This window comes from Euprymna scolopes, chromosome 2 (genome assembly GCF_053919585.1).
Source record: "Euprymna scolopes isolate OS-2025 chromosome 2, ASM5391958v1, whole genome shotgun sequence".
In the NCBI taxonomy this organism is placed as follows: domain Eukaryota; kingdom Metazoa; phylum Mollusca; class Cephalopoda; order Sepiida; family Sepiolidae; genus Euprymna; species Euprymna scolopes.
This window is the reverse complement of record NC_136483.1, coordinates 79,494,553-79,522,217: the sequence shown is the minus strand read 5'-3', so window position 1 is coordinate 79,522,217 and position 27,665 is coordinate 79,494,553. Positions and strand designations below refer to the sequence as shown.

At 32.4% G+C, this 27,665-nt stretch overlaps 1 protein-coding gene across 8 annotated transcripts in view; it reads left to right on the top strand.

Moving 5' to 3' along the window:
- Positions 1-27,665, top strand: part of LOC145292898 (putative E3 ubiquitin-protein ligase ariadne-2) — a 100,704-nt gene that overhangs the window by 26,184 nt on the left and 46,855 nt on the right. For 3 of the 8 annotated variants that reach the window (XM_080139072.1, XM_080139089.1, XM_080139037.1), the window contains exon 2: positions 19,172-19,214. The exons of the other annotated variants lie outside the window; for them this stretch is intronic. The gene's annotated coding sequence lies outside the window, so the exon portion shown is untranslated. The remainder of the gene's footprint in view (positions 1-19,171; positions 19,215-27,665) is intronic. 8 annotated transcript variants of the gene reach the window in all.

Below are 27,665 nucleotides of genomic sequence, written 5' to 3'. Positions count from 1 at the left end.
ATTAACAGCTAGACTTCAGTACTGAAAATCAAGCCTTCTGATAATCCCTAATCCTTCCTCGTTTATCTATATATAAGAATAATTCTAAAATGATATGCTTTATAAATTTCATAATGTTAACTTTGGTTGTCTTAAGATCTAGTTGTTGTAAAAGCAAACACAAATCGTATAATGCTAAAATTGGTTATCTGGGTTTAATCAATGAAATTTCCAGAATATCAATTCAAATGTTACCATGCAGATATTAATTAAAATGTAAGGTATGAAATCTAAAAATGAAAATTTTTTTTTATTTTTTGCTAATTAAGTAAATATGTAATGTATAAAGGTGCATGAAGTTAACATTGGAATACTTATTTTATTCTCTTTCCATTCCTATTTCTGTTCATGACGTTACCACAAGCAAAGCAACCGGTCCTGACAATATTCCAATTATAGTGCTCAAAAAGCTGCAACTGAAACTAATACCCATTCTTGCAAAGCAGTTCAATCAATGTTTAAAGGAGAGGTGATTCCTAACACCTTGGAAAACCTCATTAGTTTGCCCAGTAATTAAAAAATACTGGAGATCGGTCTTCTGTATCTCAGTCCAGACCAATTAGTTTTGTGTGTCACGAGTAAGTTGCTGTAATCCATGTTAACATGGATTCAAGCAACTTGCTCATGGCATACAGATTGTATACCACCTCAGCAAAAAAAAGAAAAGGCCTACTTAGTGACAAGCAGCATAATTTCTGTTCTGTAAGATCTACAGCTGATGTACTGACTGTAATTTCATATAGAATCAGTGAATCCATCGACAAGGGTTTCCTCAACAGCAATAGCTCTTGACATATCAAAGGCATTTAATAGGATTTGGCATAAAGGTCTACCTCAAAAGATTTCCAGCTATGGAATATCTGGAAATGTCTTCTCAATGCTCTGATTTTCATTTTGCCCCAAGAGAATATAAATGGCTCTCGTCTCAAATAAGCTCCCTGCTTTGACAAGGCCTGAAATAGAAGACTTACATCAAATCTGTTAAGATTACCGAAAAAATATTTGCATCATTCTACTGTTCCAGAAGGTATCTTACTCCTGACACAATCCTCTACCTGTATAAGAGCCATATACATCCTAAAATGGAGTACTGTTACCACATTTGGGTAGGAGTTGCTCAGAACATCATATCCTACCTTGACAAAGATCAAAACTGGCTTTGAAACCTAATAGGTGATGCCCTTTTCTCTTACCTGCAACCTTTTTTCTATAGAAGAGATGTTGCAAGCATGGCCATGCTCTATCATTATTTTCATGGCAAGTGCTCGTTTTAGTTTCAATTTATAGTCCCCTCTGCTAAACTTTCACAAAATACTCGTTTAGCTGCAGCTATTATCAATAATTTCCCCACTCTCTGTCTGTGCCTAATCTAAATGTAAATTGCATGAACAAAGTTTTCCTGTAGAACTCTGTTCCTCTAGCCTATTTTCCTGCTGACTAAAGTATTGTTGTCTTAAAGTCCAATCTAAACAAGTTCTTGTTGAATCGTCCCTTTAAATAAATTCTACCTAATTTCTACTACTAATGATTACTAAGCTGTTGTCCTGGTGACCACTGTACACTCATTAACCCTTACCCTAAAGTAGCCTTCAGATCTTGATAAGTGATAGAAAATTCTGAATAAGTAATCTTGTATGTATTAAATGTTTGAATGTAATTCTTAAAATAGTCTTAATGTAAAAAATCAAAAATCTGTATAATTAAATATTCAGTGATTCACGACAGCATTTTGAATTTTCCATCTATAATATAAATCTCCCCTGTCTGTTTATTATGTATGTTTGTATATCTGCCTAAAACTTTCGACTGACGGATTTTCATAAGATTAGTATCGTTTTTAAGCTCGACCCTTCGGACGACAAATATTGAAAAACTGGCTAAAAACATTAATTCTTTCACCCTCAACTGAGCATTTTTCTACGGGGAGGGGTCGCGTTTTTCGTCAATATTTTCGAAAATCGTCCCCTCTTTTCGATTAACTAGCCATTTGGGTTTGGTGATGGGTGTAACAGCAAAGATGCAATTCCCCCCCCCCCCCCACGTTCTCTTCCTCCCTCGCGGTACATGTTCGAACCTGCCTGCCTACCACTTTTTTTTTTCCTCAACACACATCTTCAAACACTCGGGCAATGCCTGGCACCCAGGCTAGTTTGTAATAAACGTAGCATTTTCATTGGATAATCTGTTGATTATGCAATAAAAGTAAACAATGAATCGGTGTTTATTACTGAAAATATATCAAGTTAGATAAACTGTAATCAGTAAAATCCATTAGCATTTTTAATTCATTAGCTAATCAAGCTCAAATATCGAGTTATCAGATGCAATGCTATAGTGGCCAACTCTGAGAATTTGACTTTTTTTTTTTTTTTTTTTTCCTAAACATCCAGTTCTGATAAGCTGGAAGAAAAGTTTCAATATTTGAACAATCCTTGGAATAGCTATTCCAGCTAAAATAAACCTTGAAATTAAATGTGTTCTTGGATCATGAGATGTTCCAAAATCTTATTAAAAAAAATATCCCCCCCCACCTCCATTTTGCGCCAAAATATTTGGTCAAATATTATTGTAGTTTTTGAAAATTAGAAAGTTATTTTTAAGCCTTTAAATTGACTAATAAAAAGTAATATCTGGCTTAAAGGTAAAAGCCAAGTATTATGATTTGTGTCACTAAATGATAAGAAAACCTAAATGTTCGCATGTGTCGCAGTTGTATTAAGGAACTGAAAATGGAGATTATTAAATATCTTGATAATTTTAAAGTTCAATTTTATTTTTATTTTATACAAAAAGCAGTATTTCTGCTCGTTAAATGTGTAGATATAATGAAAGATGCGTGGGCTTAGTTGTTTTGAGATTGCAATAATATTGGCCTTGTAAACTTCTGTTGTCGGAATAATAAAAAAAAAAATATGCCTTTGATTTGCAAGAGATTTGTTTTCTGGGCCAAGAAAGTGGTGGGGGCATCAGCAAGATGGGCGTGGGCAGATCTTTTACAAGGGAAAACAAAGATTTTACAATTTGAAAAAAGATTTGAAAATTGAAACCGAGGAAAAACAGTTTTTGCTTGGTAAAATATTTTTTTATCAGATTAAAAAGTTTCTCTCCCTCATTTCAAACTTTGAAAACAAAATAATAAACACTTTTTTTTAAATAAAATTGCATTTAATATATATATATATATATATATATATATATATATATATATCATACTAGCATGTCACCAGACATTGCCCGGACGTAAAATACACTTTAATATATTTTAATTATGTATATTTTGTATGTATTATCGTGTTAATTTGCTATTGATTATTATATTGTATCCCATATAAAGTCATTTCCAAAGCAAGAAAAAAAAATGACTTTGGTGCCTAGAATCAAAACCAAAATATTTAGTGCTCCAGTTGTGTTCCCTACCGTTTGAGCTATCCAGATAGATAAGATTTAAAATAAAACCGCTTCAAGCTATGAATGAATTTGCGCATGCACAACATAAATGTCGGCAAATTGAAATAAACATTTTGCATTTGTATACGTCATTCATCCATCCCAACAAAGATTTTATTCATAAACTATCTTTGTATGAATACTATTTCCTGTTAATTTCAATCAGTTAAATATTTAGACACACACATACGCACTCACGCAGACATCTGTTTTATTTACATAAATAACTATTCAGCAAAATTATAGTGGAACTGTTTGCTACCCTCTATATTAGACTGATTGAGGGGGACATTTTCTTTGGATTAAGTGTGACAATTTATCAATGTGGACGAGATGTATGCATAACTTCGTGGAACACCCTTCAGAAGGTGTTTTAAGTGACCCGTGCAAAAGAAGTGTTCTCTAAGTTTCCTATTGAAACTTTTTAGAGGAGGGAAAAATCGAGATCATTTTATTAACATAGTTGATAGATTTCCACAAAGTACCAACATAACACTGCAATACATACACAAAATCCTAGACACAAGTTTCATTCTTTTGAACTCTTCAGTAAGACACATCCAAACTCTGGATTTAAAATCATAATCATTTGTGAAGAAGCTACATTCCAAATTCATCTGAAATTCAAGTGTGTTCTATTGAAAAGCCCAAATAATGGTAGAACTCCTGTCTGGGACTTAGTGTATAGGTTACAGTATTATCTTGTGGAAAAACGTACCTCTATCCTTGAGTGACCTTCGGGCCTTAATGAGCAGTAACTATATGATCTAAGTAAATATATAAGCTGAACGTCTGTGTGGGTGTGTCTGGTCACGAATAGGCTCCTATATGGTTGACTATTTTAAAAAAACTGATTACATATAATGATAGATGTATCGAGATACAGGAATGGGTATGTTTGATCTGGCAGAACGGTGGTTCATTAAAATTGTGGGGTCTGCGTTCGCGCCTGGTCCACAAAGTATGGAAATAAAAAAATTAAAGAACGTTTACAAGTGTTTTTGATATAGATGTACATAATAATACTTTGATAAGTATGTTTTAACTTAAATAGGGATTGTATAATAAAATTGTGGGGTCTGCGTTCGTGCCTGGCCTCCATAGAATGGAAATAGGCACAAACTTTAATAAAGACTTTTCATATCTATCGGCATAAGTATACTTTGATAATTATGTTTCAGTTTGAAGAAATATGGTATAATAAAATTATAGGGTGGTTGTTGGCGCCTGACCTCCATAGAATGGAAATATGTCACAAAGTTTAACAAGGTTATTTTAAATATATATCCACAGAATATTGTGATAAGTGTTTCAGTGTGAACAGGTATGGTATAATAAATTATGAGGCTTATCTATTTTATTTTTACTTTCATCATATTTTGCTTTGATTTTGATACCCCCAAATTCGAAGCTATCTCTTTACAACCCTTCCTTTTCATAACCTATCATACTTTCATAAATCAGAGTCCATTTTCTGTTGGCTGTTTTTGAACCCAGTCAACGACGAGTACTTTTGCTAGTATATATATATAATCGTATAGTTATTTTCCTATATACGTTAATAAGTGTGTACACACACACACACTACTGTTATTAAAGTACTTTAGAAAAACTATTACAAATTTGGATATCAATCGGCATCGTCATAAAAGCGGTTTAATTAAACACGAGATAACCTGCAGATTCAATCTTTTATCCATTTTTGCATGTTTGCAAGCAATTATTTTTTACTAAAAAAAAAAAAAATAATAAAAAAAAAAAACAGTTCAAAATTCTTCAGGTGCACTCTTGACTTTCCCTCAAACCAACATATAAGTCCTTTTCAAATGCGAGATAGGCAAATGATATTTTAAATAAAGTTTGGATTGTCAGTCACGTGATTTGAAAACTCCACTCCCAACTTTGTGTATGTATATATATATACATATATATATACATACATATATATATACACACACACACACACATGAAATTTAAAATGTAGGCAGAGAGACCTAGAGGCTTGACGTTTTGCTGGTTTCATGCAGGCTTTCTCTTGATCATCCCTCTTTAGAAAGCCCGCATAAGACGGGCGAAATGTCAAGCCTCTAGGTCTCTCTGCTTCCATTTTAAATTTCATAGATTTTATCCATTTTAATAATTATATATATATATATATTATTCTTGTGTGTTTATTGATATTCATATTAAAAATCCTTTTTTATTCATTTAAAAAGAAAATACAACTTTCTTATATATGGGTTGTAGAATTACATTCACTAGCAAAAGATCTAACTTGCATATTTTAAATGTTCATTTTAATTCCCTATAAGCTTTTTCGGTTTTCCTATGGGATGATCATAAGTTAACGATTATGTGTAATTATATTCATGTAGATATTCTATGATTAATACTTGCGTAATATTTGAATGAAAGGTTACAGTAAACACAAACCTCATTCTATATATATTTGTGTGCATATATATATATATATATGTCTAAAAAAATTTTGCTTAACAAACTTCTGTCCGTTTTTGGCCTACATACATGAAACTTCAGGGTTTTCGAATCCATGAAAAACTTTATATTTGGATTTTAGCTGGGGAAAAGCGGTACAAAAGTGAAAATTATGAAAAAAAGAAAAAATGGAATTTGCCAGGTGAAGCGAATGACAGCATCATGAATATGCATGTGTAACGTAATAGCTATTGGTTAATGTTTTAATTTTTAGCCTTGCAGCAAACCTATCTTTATAGGTTAGGCATTAAAGTCAGGAAAAAATCGTAAACTAAATGTTTGTTTTGATTCTCTGTGGTGGTGCACAAGTTTTTTAATCATTGCTATATATTGGGTCCAATATAATAATTTATAAATACAAAATCTGTATTAATAAAATATATTTAAGTGTATTTTATGGCTAGCCAATGCAGAGTGGTATGCTAGTATGTATGTTTATATATGACTTCTCGGAAACCTGTTTTTTATTGAGGGGAAACTAAAATTGCTGCTATGGTTTCAAATGATTTAAAATCACTGCAAGGGGAAAATATTTTGTAATTCATATGCAAATCTAGGAAAACAAATGACTGATTGAAATATTGGTAAAGGTGTATCTTCTCACCCACAAAAAAATCCTTTAAAATTACCAGTATAAGTTTTTGAGGGTGCTGAAGAAGAAAACAGTTAAAATCCCAGGAAACAAGTAATTTCAATGATATGAATAATAGTTTTAAAAAGTGGTGGATCACTTTTCTATATTAATTTAAGGTAAAATAAACACTTATAGCCAAGGTGGCCATAAAGCGGGTGCTCATTTTACGCTAAATTAATATAGAAAAGTAATACCCCACTTGTTTTAAAAAAATAATGTGTGATGTTAGGGCAAGTGTCACATAGCCCACTACATAGTTCAGGTCATGATCTTTCCAACGAGCCTTCATTTGTTAAATTCTGATCAAGTCACTGAGATTTGGAACTTATAAAAGGTGGTATGGTATGTGTGTGTGCGCGCACACGCACACGTGCTCACACGCTCACACTCACATACACACACACACCACCTTTTGGAGCAATTTTATAAGTTCCAAGTCTCAGCAACTATTGATCAGAAGTTAACAAATGAAGGCTTGTTGGAAAGCTTATGACCTGAATTGTGTAGTGGGTTATATGACATTCGCCTTACGGTGGCACATTACAGGGATCATCGGCACACAGCCTCTTTTTTTTTTTTTTTTTTTTTTTTTTTTTTTTACTTCGCATATGAATTACAAAATATCTGATAATTTCCCAAATGGACATTCGGGTCATTAGCTTTCCAATAAGCCTTTATTTGTTAAATTCTGATCAATAGTCACTGAGACTTGGAACTTATAAAATTGTCAAAAAACTTGTGTGTGTGTGTGTTACTCTTAGCCAAATTGACTATTGAAATGCTCATGTCTTTGGTTCTATGGGATGAAACTATATGAAAATTTGCAGGCTTTTTTAAGATTTATGGTTAAAATTTTATGACAATTGATAAAAAAGAACTTATATTTTCAAACCAATAAAAATATGCCCAAATTTGCCTACACTTGTATGTGTCCTGGCAGGTCAGCTTTAGTTTTGCTGCTTTGGGATGAATTTTGCTAATTATTTTGCTTGCTTATCCTGATGTTGCCTGGGATTGAGTGATCAACGAATGTTTCACACTTCCATATTTTTGTGGGTGAAATGACCCATTTTTCAATCAAATCTGTTAGTTGCCTGCTCTAGTTGGGGACTCACCATGGTACATGGGAGGAAACTTCACATGCCTCCCTGCAGTGACTTTGTCCACAATACATTGTAGTTTACATTGTACTGTAGAGAACCTACTGTTGATTTTATGAATTTTTTATATGATGGCTTAAATTAAAGTTTAAAATCCCGAAGTAAAGTATCGTGTTTCAGTTGTATTTAAAACAGGCGCATTCAAAATAAATGTTTTTATGTCATATCAAAGAACCTACTGCTGATTTTATGTTGGGCCTTTCTGCTTGTGTGGTAATAAAACTTCTCAAATGTAATTGTGATGTTAGGCTGTGTAAGGTGTTAACTTTGGTTTTAATTATCAATACTTATTGAAGACATTCTGATACAAAACCTATCTAAGAACGCTACCAGGCACATAAAGAACTTTCATATGAAATTTCATAAAAATCAGCTCGGCTGTTTTTGAGTCCATAAGCAACCAACACCCACAAAGTTCCTTTTAAATAATAGTAGAGCTATAGAGCTATGTAAAAGGCACTTTGTGAGTTCATTCCCTATGGACTTCAAAATGGCTGGGCACATTCTTTTTGAAATTCATACAAATGTACTTTGTGTCTGGGAGTGTTTTAAGATGGATTTGGTATTAGAATGACTCCAATGTATTAAAAATCAATAATCAAAATCATCCAATTAAAAATACGATCTGATATTGAACAAAGTTAACACCCGTATACAAACTAACATCACAATTTAAGAATTTTATCACCGCACAAGCAGAAGGCCTCAACATATAAAATCAACAGTAGGTTCTTTGATAGGGGTGTGTTTCAAATGTTTCTGCTTGGAGCACAATTGAAGCATGATACTTGACTTTTGCATTTTAAACTAAAGTTTGACACCAGACTCCTCAAAGGTCCCAAATTGGGGCTTCAACACCATATCTACTTTAAGATCGTAACAGTAAGTGAATTAAGTAATGAGTGTTTTTAGATTGAGCACAAAACAAAATAAGCTTTAAGTTTGTATTGGATTGAGAAATATTGAAATAGAATACAGGTGTACATGCATACACGTGCGTATATTTGTGTGAGGAATGATTTATTAATGATTTATTAATGATTTTAACACCATTAGATGTGCATTAATCTATTATGGCAAAAGTATTTGATGCCAAATATTTTTGACAGGTCTCCTGTGGTGACTGAGTCCAAGGATGCTAAATCGATGTGTGTGTACATATATAGAAATAGACCATTCTCTATTTTTTTCCACCTACTCCTCTGAATGGAATAAATGAGACAAGTGAAATATTCTGGTAAATGAAATCAATGAAACATTTGTTTCCTCTTTTGGTAAAAAGGAAATTTTTAGTCAGTGGTTCACAGTAGGATAGATAGGTCCAGATTATTAGCAGGTTTGACTGGTTAAAAAATACTAAAGATTAATCTGTTTATATTCTTTTTTGCAAAATTGTATGTATTACATATAATCTGTATCATACATATAACTTAGTGTGTATGTGCGGCTTAAAAATGAGATTGTCCATATATAGTGAAAATAGAGTAATTGAGAAATGTTCTAGTTTAATATTTTACCCATTTCAATGTTTCAGCATTGAATACAACTTCATAGGATTCTGTTATCACAAATTTAAGTGACATGTATTTTATATATTCAAAGGTCTATTCATTCGACAAAGCAGTTTATTCTAAACATTTAGACTTGACATAATACAAAATAACTATGCGATTCCATGCAAGTTTGAAAGAAGTATACAAAGATGAGACATGCCGCATACTAAAATTAAGGTTAGAAGAACAATTGAAAGCTGTAATGCATGGAGATGTTGAAAAGTATTGTATGGAAGGAAAAAAGGGAAATTATTTACCCATATGTGATGAAAAAAAAAATTATAGACAGAAGAATGGAGGAGAGGAAAACTCTAAGAAGCAGCACATATGATGGGTGATGATTACCTACTAAATAAACCTAGTATAGAAGTTATAGAACACTTAATCCCTATATATAAAAAGAGGCACAGTTTTCCCCTCTGGACCAAAATACCATAGGTTTATAACAGATGGCACAAATGTATTTTGTTTACAGTATTAGTCATTACTTTATTTAATTATAGAACATTTTAAACACATTAATTTTTAATATTAAAACATTACATTTATTCCTAGGAGCGACCTCATCATTGTCATAACCTAAAGAGGAAGTAGTTCCAATTTTTGGCAACGCTGGTTAAAAGGTCCTGCTAGTTATAAAGAAGTCACCATTTAAAAAATGTGTAGTAATAAATAGGGATAAGATCTACAGCGATAAATAGTACATAAAACAAAAATAGGTTTTAAGCTTCCAAAATTCATACTATAATTATCTGCAAGGACCCTGCGGCATAACAGTACTAAATAAAATCCAGTTGTGACACTCCTGGAGGTGGAAGGTTCAATCCTCAGTGTAAGCGATACTCGGAATACTTAGGAATTCTACTAGATCATGACTAAGAAGAACCTGCTACTACCCACTTCGGTTAAATAAAGGGTTCCATTATAAATTCAGTGCAGATTCCTGAGTTTGACAAGACCGTAAGGAAGGTCTGGTTACATTGGCCAAAATGTTGCGGGAATAACGCTCATGATGAGAACGGTAGTCCAAATAATGCAAATTATCAATCCTCATCTCAAAAATTCAAAAACTGATTTTACAGTAAAGCATTTATGGGAGGTTTCAGTTGCTAGTGGAGCAGGCCTGATGATTTAAAACACAAATTTCACTGAAACAATATCAAGTGATGACTTTGGAGCACCTAGTAGAAATATTTTGCGATTGATATTATACTTTCAATAATAGCAAATGTATTCTAAAATTGATGATCGGTTAATTTAGAAATGAGTCTTATACGTATATCTGTATAAACATACTTAATTTTATCAGTTAATATTGCCCATTTATTTAACAACAATTAGTAGTGGATGCATGAAGTTGTCTCCTAACTTTCTAAGTATAGAGATTAGTAGCATCCCCACCAGCAGTTAGGTTTTATTTACAATTGCTAATGAAGACGCCAGTATTGATTACCCCCCCCCCTCCCTCAAATGAATTAAAAGAAAAAAATTGCTACAAAATTTTATTTGGAGAGGTGAGCTATAAGAAATAATTAGCTATATATTTATTTTGTGCAAAGGGGAAGAAATTTCTAAGAAGCATTGCTTCTATTAATGTAAATTAACGTGAAATTTATCAAAATGTCCATCTGTAGTATTCTGTTTATCTTCTATACTGCTAATGTAGAATATATAAGTACTGGGGGAGGGGGCTTTGCCCGGGCGTAAAATATGCTTAAATATGATATTGTAATTTTTCCAGATTTTGTATGTGTTAGCCGTGATTTCAAAAGTTAAAAGAAAAAAAACAAAACGTATTTAGGTGCCATCAGCTAGAATCAAAACCAAAACTGTAACATTCAAAGCTGGTGACGTTACCACTGTACCAACATGACATGCATAGAAACCAATTAAAAATAAAGTGAAATAAATATACAAAATGTATAACTTTTTTCGACAATTTTGATTCATTTTTGACCCCTTAAAAAAAAACTATTTTAATTGGCTAAAATAAAAGAACGGCCTGTAAAAAATATCATTTGAGGTCCCTAGTGCCACTCTGTGACTTAGTTTCGGAGGAGATAGTTTGAAAATATAGAAACAGACGGACACAGATATACAGCCGTTTATATATTAGATTTTCAGTTTTAGAAATTACGGTTTAAGTATTTTTGTATTATCATTAGTTAGTATTGTGACTTAATATTAATGGATCAATAATTTAAAGAATGTAAATAAGTTTAAAAGAAATGCGTGGACTTAGTTGGAAATTTAAATAGCTCAAATATATAAAGCAGTGAATGCTGAAAAATGTATGGAAGCATGAAGGCGTAAGAATAGGTGAAAAGACTGTATATCATACATATTTAGTTAATACTAGCAAAAGTACCCGTCATTGACTGGGTTCAAAAACAGCCTACAGAAAATGGACTCTGATTTATGAAAGTATGATAGGTTATGAAAAGGAAGGGTTGTAAAGAGATAGCTTCGACTTTTGGGGTATCAAAATCAAAGCAAAATATGATGAAAGTAAAAATAAAATAGATAAACCCCATAATTTATTATACCATACCTGTTCACACTGAAACACTTATCACAATATTCTGTGGATCTATATTAAAAAAAACCTTGTTAAACTTTGTGACATATTTCCATTCTATGGAGGCCAGGCACGAACGCAGATCACACAATTTTATTATACCATCCCTATTTAAGTTAAAATATACTCATCAAAGTATTATGTACATCTATATCAAAAACACTTGTAAACTTTTTTTTAAAAATTTATTTCCATACTTTGTGGACCAGGCGCGAACGCAGACCCCACAATTTTAATGAACCACCATTCTGCAGGATCAAACATACCCATTCCTGTGTCTCGATGCATCTATCATATGTAATCAGTTTTTTAAAATAGTCAACCATATAGGAGCCTATTCGTGACCACACACACACATTCAGCTTTATATTATAGATCAAAATGCAAACTGAACTATTTGGTGTTCATGCATATTTTGATGTAAAGAAATGTGGAAGATTATTTATGGACATTTTTACCTGTGTAAAATTCTTCTGTTAATCTAGAATTACAGCTACTTTTATCTCTCTCTCAAAATGTGTGCCTATTTTCTGTTGCAAAAAACAATTTCAATTTTTTTTTGTTTTTACGGTAATCAAGAGAAAAAAATAACTTTATAATTAAATATTTAGTGATTAATAGGAATTATAAATTTATTATGGAATCGGGGGGGGGGGGGGAGATAAAATCGTCCTCTCACTAATATATATTAGCAGGCCGCCTGGCATTGTCCAGTAATAAAATACACTTAAATATATTTTAATTCATACAGATTTCATGTTTATTATAGAGCAAAATCTCTTAACTATTATATTGTACCAAATATATATATATATATATATATATATAGTAATTTCATGTTTAAAAAAAAAATGAATTTGGTGCCATTAGTTGGAATCGAAATCAAAACATTTAGTTTTTTTTTTTCACTACCATCTGAGTTATCGCCAAATGGATAAAATAGCTAAAAAATTTATATGCGCATACTTAAAAGTTAGTTGATGATCTGCTGCCAAGATCAACTTTTTTTTTTTTTTTTTTTTTTTTTTTTTTTTTTAATTTTTCAATTTTGACCCCTTAAAAGCTTTTACAGGCAAGTTTAAACCTGTATTTGTTTTAATGTATTCCCATGTAACAGTGAGTTTTTTGTCTTTCTTTTCTCTATCACACATATACTAGTTACCAAATGTGCTACTGCATTACGCAAACCTATCAACAGGATTAAACATCTACAATTTTCCTACACCTGCTTACTAAGGTATTGAACTTTTTTGGATTAACATACCACTTACCAAATGTAATACGTTACTGTTATTGTTCCTGGGCAAGACAGTGTTTTCTTGTATCCAGTGCTATGACAATTTAAAGTTATATCTACTTCCACACTCTGAAGAGAAATGTTATGGACAATAATTTCAAGAACTTTAAGACATGTTAAATAATATACCAGGCATTAGTGTTTCTCAAATTATTGTAAATGATTTGACAATTTCTTTCCAAATTATTATATAAGATTAAAGTCATTCTTCCCTGACAAATTTTGCTCCAGTTAATCCCCTCACTTCAAACAAGAAATATATTTCTTTTAAATTAAATATTTGTCTAAGGCAGTGCCAAATAAAAAAAATATTTATCAGCTTTGTGTGTGTGTCTTGTTAGTTTTTGAATTTTAGCAGAACACAAGCATGGATGACTTTCGTTTATATTAGATATAAATTATTTGAAGTAGATTTCTTTAGTTTGTGAACATCTTACACAAAACACATTATCTGTTGCAAATAATGCAAAATAAAACTATCTTGCCGAAACAGGGGTGGGGTTTCATATTTTATCTGGCTTATTTAATTCCAAAATTTACAATTTTTTTCTAAAATTCATTGTAGACTAACTGCTTTTTTTTTTTTTTTTTTTTTTTTTTGCAATAACTGGAGAAATGTGGTTCATACCTTCTGAGGCTGTAGTTGTAATAGATTTTACTGGATCTGAGCATAAGTTCAAAATTCTGTAATCATTGTACTACACCACTCCATCCATCGGAAAAGATGTTGTTTAGAACGGCTTTTTTTTTTTTTTTTTTTTTTTTTTTTTTTTTTTTTTTTTCATTTTTTTTTTTAAATCCCCCACCCCTGAACATTGTTTATTTTTTCTTTTGTTTTTATTCATTACAATGCAAGAATTGTCTTTTGTATTGCAAATATTTTCTTTGTTTTGGAGGGGAAAAAAAAATGAACAAACTTTCCCCTTGTTCATAAAAGTATGGCAAGAGGAATGATGCAAAAGAAATCGATAATCTATCATGTTTGATACTTGAGCAACGAATCGCCCTCCCTACACACTCCTACTGCAGGTGGAATCAAGAATGAAATCGATATCTATTTAGAAACTCAATCAGGCTCTCTCTACTCTTCCCATGCATACATCATGCATGCATTTCATTTATCATTATCTATTCCTACCTGGTATTGCCAGAGTCTTAACTTTTCTTTCACCCTTTGTTTCTTCTCAACTTTAAATAGCAAGAAACTAAGAGTCAAAGGTGCCAAATCAGCAAGTAGTTTGATAGATAATGGGTGCTGATTGTGTGAGAAATTGGCTACATAATGTTGGCTTTGTGTGTGAATGAAGGGAAATGGAGTGACAATTAAAAATATTGTCTTGATTTATGAAATTTTAGATGCCAATGAATATTCAGTTAATAGTAAAAATAATTTATGCGTGATTATCAAGTTATGTGGATCCAATGAAAATACACATGTAAAGTTTCATAATTTTATTAATGTGTGATAATCGGGGCTATGGAGTTAGTAATCCAACCACTTAATCATGGGCTTAAAATTAAAAATAAATAAAATAAAAAAATTTACTTTCATACATAATAAAAAATATCTCAAACCTATTTTTATTATTGAAAATCTATTAGAAATACTTTTTTTTTTTTTTTTTTTTTTTTTTTTCAAAACACTGACAAATATTTGCCACTTGTACTAAAAACGAATACTAATCACAAAAATAAAAAGTTAAATATAGGTAGGAGCTAATTCTCCCACAGAAGTTCTCTTGCCATTCATTAAATGCTGGATTTTATTTAATTATTTCATGTCAAATGTGTTTTTATTGGCTGATTAACATGGACTTGACTAATAACTAGGGCTATGACAACAGAGTATTCTGTTCATTGTTTTTACTCTCGAGTATATATACAAGTTAGACACAAGTAATCAACTGAGAACCACCTCACTCTATATAGAAGCATATAAGATATCAACAAATACATATTCGAGAGTCAAAATAATGAAGGGAATATGCTGTTGTCATAGCTCTACTAATAACCGTTTCAATTCCCATAGACGAGACAAACTTTTTTTTTTTCATATTTAATAAAAAATATTTACTTTGTTTTTTATTTTTACAACATTCATTCTTCAGTTATCTATTATATAAAAGGAATTTTAACTGTGTGCAAATTCATTCCCTGTAGTCTCAGAAACGGCTGGGCAGATTTTTTAAAATTTCACTCAAAGGTACTTCCATGTGATGGGAGTGTTCTTATGTAAGTTTTGTATCCTAATGCATCTGATAAGTATCGATAATCAAAAATCTGATTAAAGAAGGAAGTCCGATATTGACCAAAGTTAACATGTTTATACAACCTAACATCACAAGTACATTTGAAAAGCTTTCACTGTACAAGCAGAAGGCCCAGCGTATGAAATCAACTGTAGATTCTTCCATAAGACAGGGAGCGTTCAAAATGAATTTTTTTTTTTTTTTTTTTTTAGAGCACAACTAAACCATGATACTTGACTTGTGTATGTTTAACTTTAATTCAAATGATTATGTAAAAATTTTTATAAAATCAACAGTTGATTCTTTGATAGGACAGCTGCATTCAAAATGAATGTTTCTGCTTAGAGCACAAATGAACCATGATACTTAACTTTCGCATTTTAAACTTTTAAGTGAAGCCATTATCTACAGATAATTTTATAAACTCAACAGATTCTATACAGTGCAATATAGACTACAATGTATTGTGAACTAAGTCACTGTGGAGAGGAATATGAAGCTTCGTAAAAGTACATCATAGCGGGTCCCCATTAGAGCAAGCAATCAATTTTATCTGAAAAAAAGAAAAAAGGAGGGGGGGGGGCAATTTCACATTTTGATGACAAAAGTATAGGAGGGTGGAAAATTTATCCTCATTCGATCCTGGATAAGTCGTCTCCCTGCTAGTGATTTAATAGGAATTTGGTTTGATTAAAAATTCCAGAACTAAACGTAACTCATTGCTGGCAAGAATTAAAGTTAAAAAGATGTGTCGGTTTAGCTGTGTCTCTAAACTAAGAACTCAATCTATATATCTGTGAAAGTGTCTGTCTGTGTACATTTCCCTACACAATAACTCTGTCAATTTTCAATCTAGACTTGAAATTTGATATACATGGTATTGAGATTTGGGAAAGTCTTTTGTAATCAGTTTTCGGCCAGAAATTTGGCTGTTAAGGGGTTAAAAGTTCAACGATTTGACTTTTGAGAACTCTACAAAACTCCTCTGCCAATTTTGGGTCTAAACACTTGAAATTTTAGATAGTTTCTTTGGACATGGATCAAACTTAATAACTTGATTTGAGCCCAAAACAATAAATATTAAGGGGTCATAATAGGGGGTCAAAGTTAATAAAAAAAAAAATTTGACTGCTTCGGTCTTTATCAAATTACTAAAGACAATTTCGGGTCTAAACATTTGAAATTTTACATAAAGAGTATTCAGAGATAGGGCAAGCTTTTTAATCGGTTTGGGTCGAATATTCAGTTACCAATATATAAATGTATGTACGTTTGCATGTCTACCTAAAACTTTTGACAGAGGCGACTGATTTTTACAAGATCAGTATCGTTTTGAAGTTCAACCTTTCAGACAACAAATATCGAAAAATTGGCTAAAAACATAAATATCTTCACCTTCAACTGGGCCCTTTTTTACAGGGAGGCGCCAGGCGATCACTTTTTTCACCGATATTTTCGAATGTCATCCTCTCCTTTCGATTGTCTAGCCTTAATTAAAACCGACATCACTTCCAGTTTGGCGGTGGTTGTAACAGCAAAGACGTTGGGGGTTTTTTCCCCCCCGTTCTTTTCCTTTGTAGTATGGGTTCGAGCCTGCCTTCCTACTACAACTTTTTTTTTTTTTTTTCTCAACATACACCTCCTAAACACCCGGGCAACACCGGGCTGAAATGCTAGTATTATATACTAGCAAAATCCTGACCTTGAAAAATAGTGTGCACCATCCCTAGTTTTGAGACCATGTCAAGTTTGGTCATGATCTGTTCAGTGGTGTGAGCTGTAGGAGAGTATATATACAAAGTCTATGACTGACCTTTACCTTGGAAAATGGTGTACACCATCCCTTGGGGGGGGGCATCGTCATGCCAGGTTTGGTCATGATCGGTCCAGTGGTGTGGGCTGTAGGAGAGTTGTACACACACACACACACACACACACGAATGCTACTAATTATACATAATTTAAAAACAAATAAAATGTTTTTTAAGGACGTTTTTGGAAAGCAAATATGATTGCAGGAAATCCCACTCACTGACTAATGTTTGAATTAATCTCAAGACCAGAAAACATAATTATTGAACTTAACTTTCAAAATCATATTTAGAAAGAAAAAGAATTTGTAAAAAGGAAACAAAAATGAAAACCTGAGCAACACCGGACAGGAACAGCTAGTACTATATATGATAGCATTTTCAAAATGATGGGCATGTTTGTAATTGCTTTGTGAATTTAAAACGGTTGTTTTTTTTTTTGTCTTGTTTTTTTTTATGGATAATTAAAGAATTCTTTTAAAAAAAGTGATGCATGATAAAAGTTGTACCAAATTAATCTTCATGAATTCCTAATGTTTCACTGGCTTGGATCAGTTTCTTGCTAGGAGAGGAGGGATTCTTTTGTCAAATAGATATCACCGTGAACTATGGAATCTGCTATGCAAAGTAACAAATCTTTGCAAATCTTTTTATGAACTAATACGTTTGGGGAGAGATTAATCCCTCCTCCCTCAGCAATGGATATAAATAGCAACTTGTGTTCAAGTAATCGTATATATCATTTACAAGTCGTATGCTTCAAATATTAAATAACATGTCACTGGAATTAGCCATATTCTGGTGATCGTTTGTTTATAGACTTCATTTCCGGGTTGTATCTCTTTCCCCACCTTTGTCTCTTCTCTTCCTACTCCTTTCACATTAGCTCTCTCTGTCTGTCTGTCTGTCTGTCTGTCTCTCTCTCTCTCTCTCTCTCCGTTTTATTTGTATCCTCCTCCCCACTTTATTTTAAGTATTCAGTAGTAACTATAGATATTTTGAATCTACTTGTCCATAGAAAGAAAAGGTGCTTTTTTTTTTTCCTTATTGTAATTACAGTACAAAATTTTCAACTCCTTTCATTAAATGACTAAAAATAAGGGTAAGTTAAAAAAAGAGTAAGATAGAAGGCCTTGATAAAATTAGCAAGACTGCCTTTAATGTCTTTATTCTAATTATTCCCTTTCGTTTTGTGAGTTCATTCCTGTTTCTCTGGTATCTGTCTTGGTTAGTCTTTGTCTCTTGGTCTCTGTCGGTTTCCACTCACCAATGGTCAGTTTTTTTAGAGTATATCTCTTCTATCTACCTTCAGACTTAATTCTGCTGATTTGTATTTTGGTGGTAATCATCATCCCTTCCCCATTCTCCCTCGAACTAAAGTTTTTCTCGACTTCATGGCCAGAGTTCTATTTTGCTAGTCACTACATAACATTCTTTCAAGGACACCACCATTCTTTCTAAGAAAATAAGAAACCTTAGCCAATCTTTCAAGCGGCTACACACACACACACACACACAAAATTCATTTTATTGTATGACTTCCACATGTTTCGTGTCTTTAAATATATATGGAATAGTGGATAAAACATGGAAACGGACTAGTAGAAATAAGAAAACAAACCCAAAGAACAGCTTTTTAATTTCTTCAATTAAATTTTACTTTTTGAGATGAGATTGGTTATTTGTATTATTTGGACTACTGTTCTCATCAGCAAAGACTCGTAGCACAGAGTACTTGGAAAAATCAATTAAAAAAAAAAAAAAAATTTTTTTTTTTTTTCACATTCAATTCGTATATTTTGGTACAAATTTTTCACATATACAAAAGGCATGAGGAAAGTTTTTACATTGAAGATATTCAAAACCCACAGATATGTAACCGTAAAAAATTTTTTTTATACCCACAGATATGTAACCGTCAAAAAAAAATTGGAAGAACATTACAAAAAGGTAAAGAGAAAATGAAAACTTTTTTCTTACACTAACTTTTCCATCATTAATTATTTAAAGTGGATGGTGGTGCTAAAGCAGTCAACCATAGTTGAGGGTAACCTGATGAAGGCTCCCTTTTCATTACCTACTACACTAAACTGAAGGGAGAGGCACTACTCCTTTCCCAGGATTATTCCATTTGTCCATGATCCTTAGCAAAGAGACATAAAATGTTTTTTTTTTTTTATTTAAATCTTTGGTATGACTTAGCTGAAAATTAAATCTGTCTTCCGGCCCATGTAATGAATATGCTAAATGTCTCAAAAATGTTAATTTAATTATCCTATTTAAAATAAAGAAATGTGAAAGTAAGAGTTTTACATAAGATACACTTTTTTTTTTTTTTTTTTTTTTTTTTACCTACATCCTTCTCACTTTAAATGATTAACAGATAGGTAAGAAGTGCGTCAGCCATGTAATTAACCAGTTGTCGTATGATCTTTTTACCTGGTTTCTATGCATCTATTTTTAGAAACAATTAGTCAATAAAGCTCATCTGATTATGACTGGAATTATTTTTACTTATTGAGTGCTTTTTGTCGTCTGTTTTGATTAACAGCCTGATATCATTGGATGCAATGGCTTATAGGCAGCTTTGTGGAGTCTGTAACCTAAATGCTAGTCGTTTTTTAAAGGGCCAATTCTTCCAATCAACTAAGCTGCACATTTTAACTAAAATTCACCTTTAGGTTCTAAGTTTAATCCCAAGTCAACTATCATGTTGTAGTTAGCTGAAAAACAGGCCAGTAGAACAGTTTTACAAGCAGGCAGTTCTAGAAAAGCTTTGTTAATGGAATTTGCTTTTAGATTTAGGCAAAGATAGAGGGAGGGTGATAGTGGTTGTAGCTTTTGTTAGCTTGAAGTTCAGATGAGCACTTGTCATACTAAATAATTTAAGACACCCGAGTAAGACTTTTTTTTTTTTTTTTTTAAATCTAATGAGAAAATAATTTTTATATTTTTCCTACATAAATTCAATGACATGAATATGAATTGCCCCCCCCCCTTAAATTCAAGAATGTAGATTTCAAAGAATGTTAACTCTAGGAAGCTGCTCTTGATGTTCTGTTGCAGTCTGTTCCTGATAAGAATAAGCGTCTGAGCTTATTCAAGTTTAACTGGATATACAGCAAAGAAATGTGTTTCCCTGATCCTTCACAAATTGAATTCTTTTGGTTTACAAAAAAATAAAAATGGGTCAGCTGTTCTTATATTTAGTTTAAAATGATGGAGGAATAATAATAAAAGGCGGGGGGGGGGGGGGGGGAGGGTAAATGGAAGTAAAAGAAATGGGTTTTCTGTGTGCATTGTAGTGTATTGTATTTCTCTTGGAACTTTGAGATGTGCAAGTAAGATTTTATGTTCTTATAGAGTTTTATACCTGATTTTGGGATGCAATGCATCCAGTGTATATCGGTGGCACTTGTAAAAGCTTAGTCAAAATTCCGTAACTGTTTTAAAGCTTGGCTTTAAGCATTTGAATAAAGCTGGAGGGTAAAACAACTGTCACCTATACAGGATAAAAAAAATTTCCACTCGTTCATGAAATCATTAATAATGTAACATTTTGTACAAATAAATTTCAGTTTAAGTTCGACATATCCATCAAGTTTCAATCCTGTGCCGATTGGTCTGTTTAGTCACCCAGATACGATGTACAAAATTGTCAATAATTGATACTCCTTTTAGTATTGCCCTAATTTTAGCTGTGATGACCCTCTTGAGTTCAGGAATAGTCTGGGGATTATTTTGATTGAGATAACCTTGGAGATGTTTTGGTCCAGTGAGTCTGAAGCCAGTTCAGGATCATACCTCCTACAGATGAGGCAATCACCAAAGTACCCTTTCCAATCATTCAACTGTGATAAAACAACCATTGTTGGACATTCATAATTGAGACTTGGACGCGTCATAGATTGAAGTTATTTGTATCAAATATGGTTGGCTTACAAAAACTACTGTAAATTTTAACAACTCTGAGTGGAATTCTTAATTTTTGAGATTTGAATGCTTGTGTTATGTTGATTAATTGGACTATTCTTCTCATTTTCTGCATTATTAGCACAATGTTTCGGTCGCAACTTGTGACCTTCTTCAGGTGTTTAGAACATGCTTCTTTTCCTACTAGAAAAAAGAGGGTATGTTCTGCATGCAGAGCCAACCCTCTTTTATAATAATAATCCAATTAATCAATATAACACAAGAACTAAGTGGCATTAAAAAGTTTTTTTTTTAATTTTTATTGTTATGTCGTAATAATAAAAGTGAGTGAACCAGTCATAAAATGAATTTCTTTACTCATGTGTTTAAAGAACAAAAAAAGTAACGGGACTGATTTTACAAACAATTTATTGCAATTCCAAACGGCATGGTTTCTGCTTCAAATTAATCCTTTTTCAATCTAATGCACTTTTTTTTTACTGTTCTGACCAGCTTCTATATTCTGTTGAAAAGATTTTTCATCTCCATTCTTATTGATCACCTTGATAGCCTCCATGACCTTAAAATTGATCCCCTTCAATTAGACCAGATCAGATGACTAGTTAGGTACTTTTCATTTAGTGTTCATGCCTGTAGTCCTTATGCTGTATATTTGCTCAGCAGTTGCTCTCATGGTCTCTCATCTTAACATTGTGTGGGAGGAAAAGTGTAAACTCCAATCAATGAAAATAATAAACTGGAACTCTGAGTAATTCCTTGTTTTGCTTGGATTACATCTGATGGTAGCTGCAAAGAAAATTTTGAAGGGACCAACGACTCTGTTGGTGAATAATCACTGGTTTATTAAAATGAATGTCATTAGTTGAATATCACAATTGATACTATTAAGTTACAATGAGGATAAATGGTCTCAAGCTTTGTCAGAAGGAGAGCTGGAAGGTTACATAGGCCGAAAGCTGTGAAACTAATAATCAAGATGAGAATAGTACTCTGAATTTTAACTTTCTCTAGATGAGGCCATTCTAGGTAAATAGTTCCTTCCCGTGCAAGGTGAGAAATAATAACCCTATTTTAAAGCACAGGAATATTTCTGTACTAAGTTTGTGGTAGAATCAACGATTTATCCTTTCCACTCTGTATCTGACAAAAACAGCATCCGGTAGTGAGATTCAAATTTGGGAGAAGTCTGCTCAAAGTTGCAATTCTGATCCAGAGTGGTCATATCTGTCAGGGTTTCATTTATGGCTTAAATAGAATTGATAATTTACAATTTAGTTATAGAATTTATGGCTCTAAAACAAAGACAAAACCTACATTTCTGGCATGAATGGAAATGCTAAACACTTGAAGAATTTTACTTTTTTTTTTTATTTATTTATTTTTTTTTTAATCAAAATGACTACATTAACTTAAATGATTGATATTAAAAAAAAAACATTATTGGAGTTACTATTTATTAAGGTCAAAATGGGACCCTTTAAAAAGTGGAGTTATTGAGATGGAAATGATTGCCAGTCAAAATGTGAGGAATATTATGGGAGTACTAACCTTGATGTATCAAATGAACTACATTTGATTACTTATGGAGTGGTCCATGACAATTTGTTGACATTGAACTTAAAAACAGTTGTCCTTGACAAAGAAGCAGTCTCATGGTAACGTGTTAAACAAATGAGAAACTCTTGCAAAGAAACTCTGTTCATGGAAATTCCACTCTACATTAGGCACAAGGATGGAGAAAGAAAAATCTTTGTGGTAGAAAGAGTCCTTACTGTGAATGTCTAACAGAAAGGAGCTCAAACAAGTCTTTCATAGAATTAACGATACAGAGACTAGCAATGTTCTTTGTGCGAAAAAGGGGATGGCGAAAAGAATCTCCCCCCCCTTACACACAGATATACACATTCAATTTTGAACTTGACATTGTAATCTGTCAAAGCAGGAAAAGGTGCCCTGTCTGGCAGCAGTATTCCATATCTGGACAATTCAGTTGTGTTTGTAAGCCTTTTTAAGAAAGCGGGTATTTTTTAAAATTGCTATATCGATAAAATTGTGAGTACATGTATCTGTTTCTTGATTCTACATGACTTATGCATTATTTTCTATTTTTGTACTACTAATGGAATATTTATTGAAATAAAAAATGTAGTATAAAATATAACAAATTTTTTAAATCCTCTTCAAATAAGAAATTAAATCCAACAGAACACATTTGAGTTCATTCTTAATAAAAGAATGAATAACTTTTTTTTTTTTTTTTAGGATTCCGTTAGCATTTTACAGTATTGAATAGAAACTTCTTTAGGCTGGGTTAAAAATTAATAAATTCTCATGCATGAAAAGATTTGAAGTTTTATAAGTTACTAGCGGGGCTACCCGGCATTGCTCAGGACCATATAAACAATGAGAAAATTGAAGTTGATTTTGAACATGTGTGTTATTCGTTGGATAGAGGAATTTTTATGTATCATTAGCTTTTTTGAGCAAAAGAATATTTTACCTACCCTAGGACGGGTATTACATGTATCAAATAATTGTACCTATTCTAAGATAAGTAATTTATACCATATATGAAATAATGTTTCTTTTGAGAGGATGGGTAATATACAACACATATTTAAAATAATTTTACCTGCCCTCAGACGGGTAATTAAAATAAATACATGAAACAATTTCACATACTATCGACAGGTATTGTACAACATGTTAAATAATTTCTCTTACCACCAAGGCTACCATAATTTTAAGAAAACTGAAACAATTTTTAGAAAGACTTTCCAAATTAGTACATAAATACATCTTGGTTTAGAATTAGGCAACCATTGCTTCATCATAAATTTCAATATTACTGGTGGTTTTCCTTCGTCACTATCGGCACTAAAATTGTGAGAAAAATTATATTTTTTTTAACAATGTCTCAGTAGGATTTTCAAATTTATGCATAAATACATTGACACAGTTAGTGATTAGACAACCCTTGCTTCATTATCAAATTCCACATTATTGTGCTTCATTTTAATTCCCCACTACGACACCAATTATTTTTTGAAAAATACTTCATTTTCTGAAGATTACTCAGTAAATGTTACAAACAAATACACAAATGTGTTAAGTTTAATGATTAGGCAATCTTTTCTTCACTACAAAATTCCACATTACTGTGTTCTATTCCTCCCGACTACCGATGCCATATTTTTAAGTGAAATGATATCATTTCTGGAACATAACTGAGCAGATTGTCCAAGTAAGTATAGAAAAAAAATTCAAAAAGTATGGATAATCCCCTACAGAAACTGGCCTAGTAAACTTTAATAGAAAACCAATAATATATATGAATTAATCTAATTTTGAGATCGTAAACTGTTTCAGCCATATCCGGAATAAACTTCACAAATAGAGTAATTTTGAGATTGAAAATTGTTTAAGCCATTTCCAGGACAAAATTTTCATTCTACCACCCTCATTTAATCCAAGGGACGTTGGGTATTCTGCTAGTGTATATATATATATATATATATATATATATATATATATATATATATATATAACCAGGACAATGTTGCTTAACTTTGATCTAGATGAAGCATTTGGTATTCCCAAGTATTCACCCATTTGATAATGACCAAGACAATGTCACTTAACTCTGTTGATCTACATCAAGCATTTGTTATTCCCAAGTAGTCACCGATCTGATAATGACCAGATTCCATGTTAACTTTGGTGATCTACATAAAGCATTTTGTATTCCCAAGTAGCACCTTCAAAATTTTTCAAATCGGACCTATACTGCACAAGCACCTTAAAATTTTTCAAATAAGGCCTATATTGCACAAGCTGCTTAAAATTTTTCAAGTCAGACATATACTGCACAATGACCTTAAAAATTGTCAAATAGGACCTAAACTGCACAACCACCTTCAAAATTATCGAATCGGAACTATACTGCTCAAGCACCTTCAAAATTGTTGAATCAGACCAATACTTCCCCTGTCCTACAATCCCGGGTGATGCATGGTATTCTGCTAGTACATATCCACCTCTGTCATACAATACCGAGCGACGCTGGCTATTTTGCTAATACATATACACCTACTTCATCAAATCCCGGGCTATGCCGGGTATTTTGCTAGTACATATATCCACTTGTGTAATCCAATCCCAGGCGACGCTGGGTACTTGGCTAGTACATATCTCAACCAATTTTTTCCAATCCCAGGCGACGCAGAGTGTTCTGCTAGGAAAAATACCATGAATTTTATCCAATCCCAGGCCATGCCGGGTAATCTGCTAGTGCTGTCATACAATCCCGGGCAACGCTGGGTATTCTGCTAGTACATATACACCAATTTTATCCAATCCTGGGCTACGCCGGTATTCTGCTAGTGCATATATCCAGCTATGTAATACAGTCCCGGGTGACGCCGGGTATTAGGCTAGTACATATATTAACCAATCTTATCCGATTCCAGGCAATGCTGGGTATTCTGCTAGGAAACATTCAATGTATTTCCACCTACGTAACAAACATAACCTCCCAATACTAAGAATGGCTTTCTGAATGATTTTATTTCAGAATTTGGAATCTGCAATTTAGTGATGTGATGTTTGGAATATGACATCTTGTCTCAATGTAGTATACAATAAATACATAATATGTATTTTTTTTGTTTACTTGGTTTTTTGGCTAAGATCAAAGTGTAGTATCTGTTCTTAGAATTCAAGCAGGTTCATCTTTCGCCCCCCCCCCCCTACTAAGAAATTAAATTTATGATTTTGTCAATTAGAGAAATTAGAGATAATCTCCACTTTCAATCCTATAATCCAAAAGAAATCTTTAAAAAGCTACCGTTTTGTTTTAATTCTTTTTTTTCTTTAAATCAGATTTCGCAGGTGTTGCTTTTTTCATTGTCTTCAAAAAGAAATGATGCCCTCTCAATGTTCTCAGATTCCTTTATTTGCTCCCCCCAACCATTGTTTTTTTTTTTTTTTTTTTTTTTTTTTTGCAAAGGTTAGACAGATATCATCTGTCATTACTTGTGTGTGTGCATGAAGGAGCACACACACACACACACACACACACACAAGATGCTGATTCATTACTTAGTGACTTGCCTTTACCTGTGTGACTCTGCCCCCCCCCCCCCAATTAAACCTGATGATGCATGTAATTATAACTGACCAATCAGGCTTTTCTTTTCCACGTTTATCCCGGAAAACATAGTTCAGAAATCGAGAAGATGACAATCTAAAAAAGGGAGAACTGATCGATTTAACCAGCTAGATGGATTGACTGCCACTTCCTATCTCCATTCTTTCCAGCCCCCCCCCCCACTCCCATTCCCTCTTGAGTCATCTTCCTCTACTTTTTATAATTATCTTTTTTCCTTTCCATTCCTTTACCCCCCCCCCCCCCCCCATCCGTTCTGTTTTCTTTCTTTTGTGCTAAATTGTAAGATTTCATTTATTGTATAAACAGATTAATGATTTTTTTTTTCTTGGTTCTTTTTGGATTAAAAAGTGACACTTAAGTCTTTATTACCCCTCTTCCTCCTATATGCCATGTTCCTTTATCTGGTTGGAGACCATTTGCAATATTTTTAGTTGACTATGAATATCTGAGTTGGCCTTTTTGAAAGTGTAATGTACAGATTAAGGAAGGAACAAGCAGAATATTAAATATGGATGAATTGTTAGACACTCATTTTTATGATATTGCATTTAAATTAAAATGTAATTAGCAATATTGACATGAGAACATAAATTTGTCTCATTTTATATCTTTGATTGTGAATGTTTTTTAAGTACACTTATATTTTGCATAAATTATAAAAATAAACTGATACAGTATTTGTATGTAAAATCTGAATATCATTAAATTTGAAAAGCCATATTCACTGAAGTCCTCATATTCACTGATAAATATGGTAAAATATGCTTTATAATTCTTAAAATGAGAATTAGTAATATATATTTGAATTATTCTTACAATATTTATAATCTTGGATGTTCTCGCATTTTGGTCGTGTAACCTGACATTTTTCAGATGCATTTTTTCAAACTTTGGAATTTTTATTTCTAACTTGAACTTATGAAATTTCAAATTTGATATACAAGGATAGATTGTTCTCATTCTGTCAGCCATGAACTGTTAGTGTTCTTTTATTCTTGGTTATTACTGCCTGTAGTGAAGATTGAACCTTTAACTTCCAGAAAATTACCACTTGCTGCCCTTACCTAATTGTGCAATGCTTATTTGTAGTCATTTTGAAATTGTTACTGGAAGATGTTCTCAAAGGATGACAAAGAGGATTCAAATCTATATTTTTATAAAGTAATAGGGTTCGTGTGTTTCTGTCTGTGTGTACAGCTCTCCACCATCAACGAAATATAAAGGAGGTAAGAGGGTAGATCTCTCCTGGTAGAGAAACATTAGAACCCATTTTAGGATGTTTCTGTTATAGGAGACAT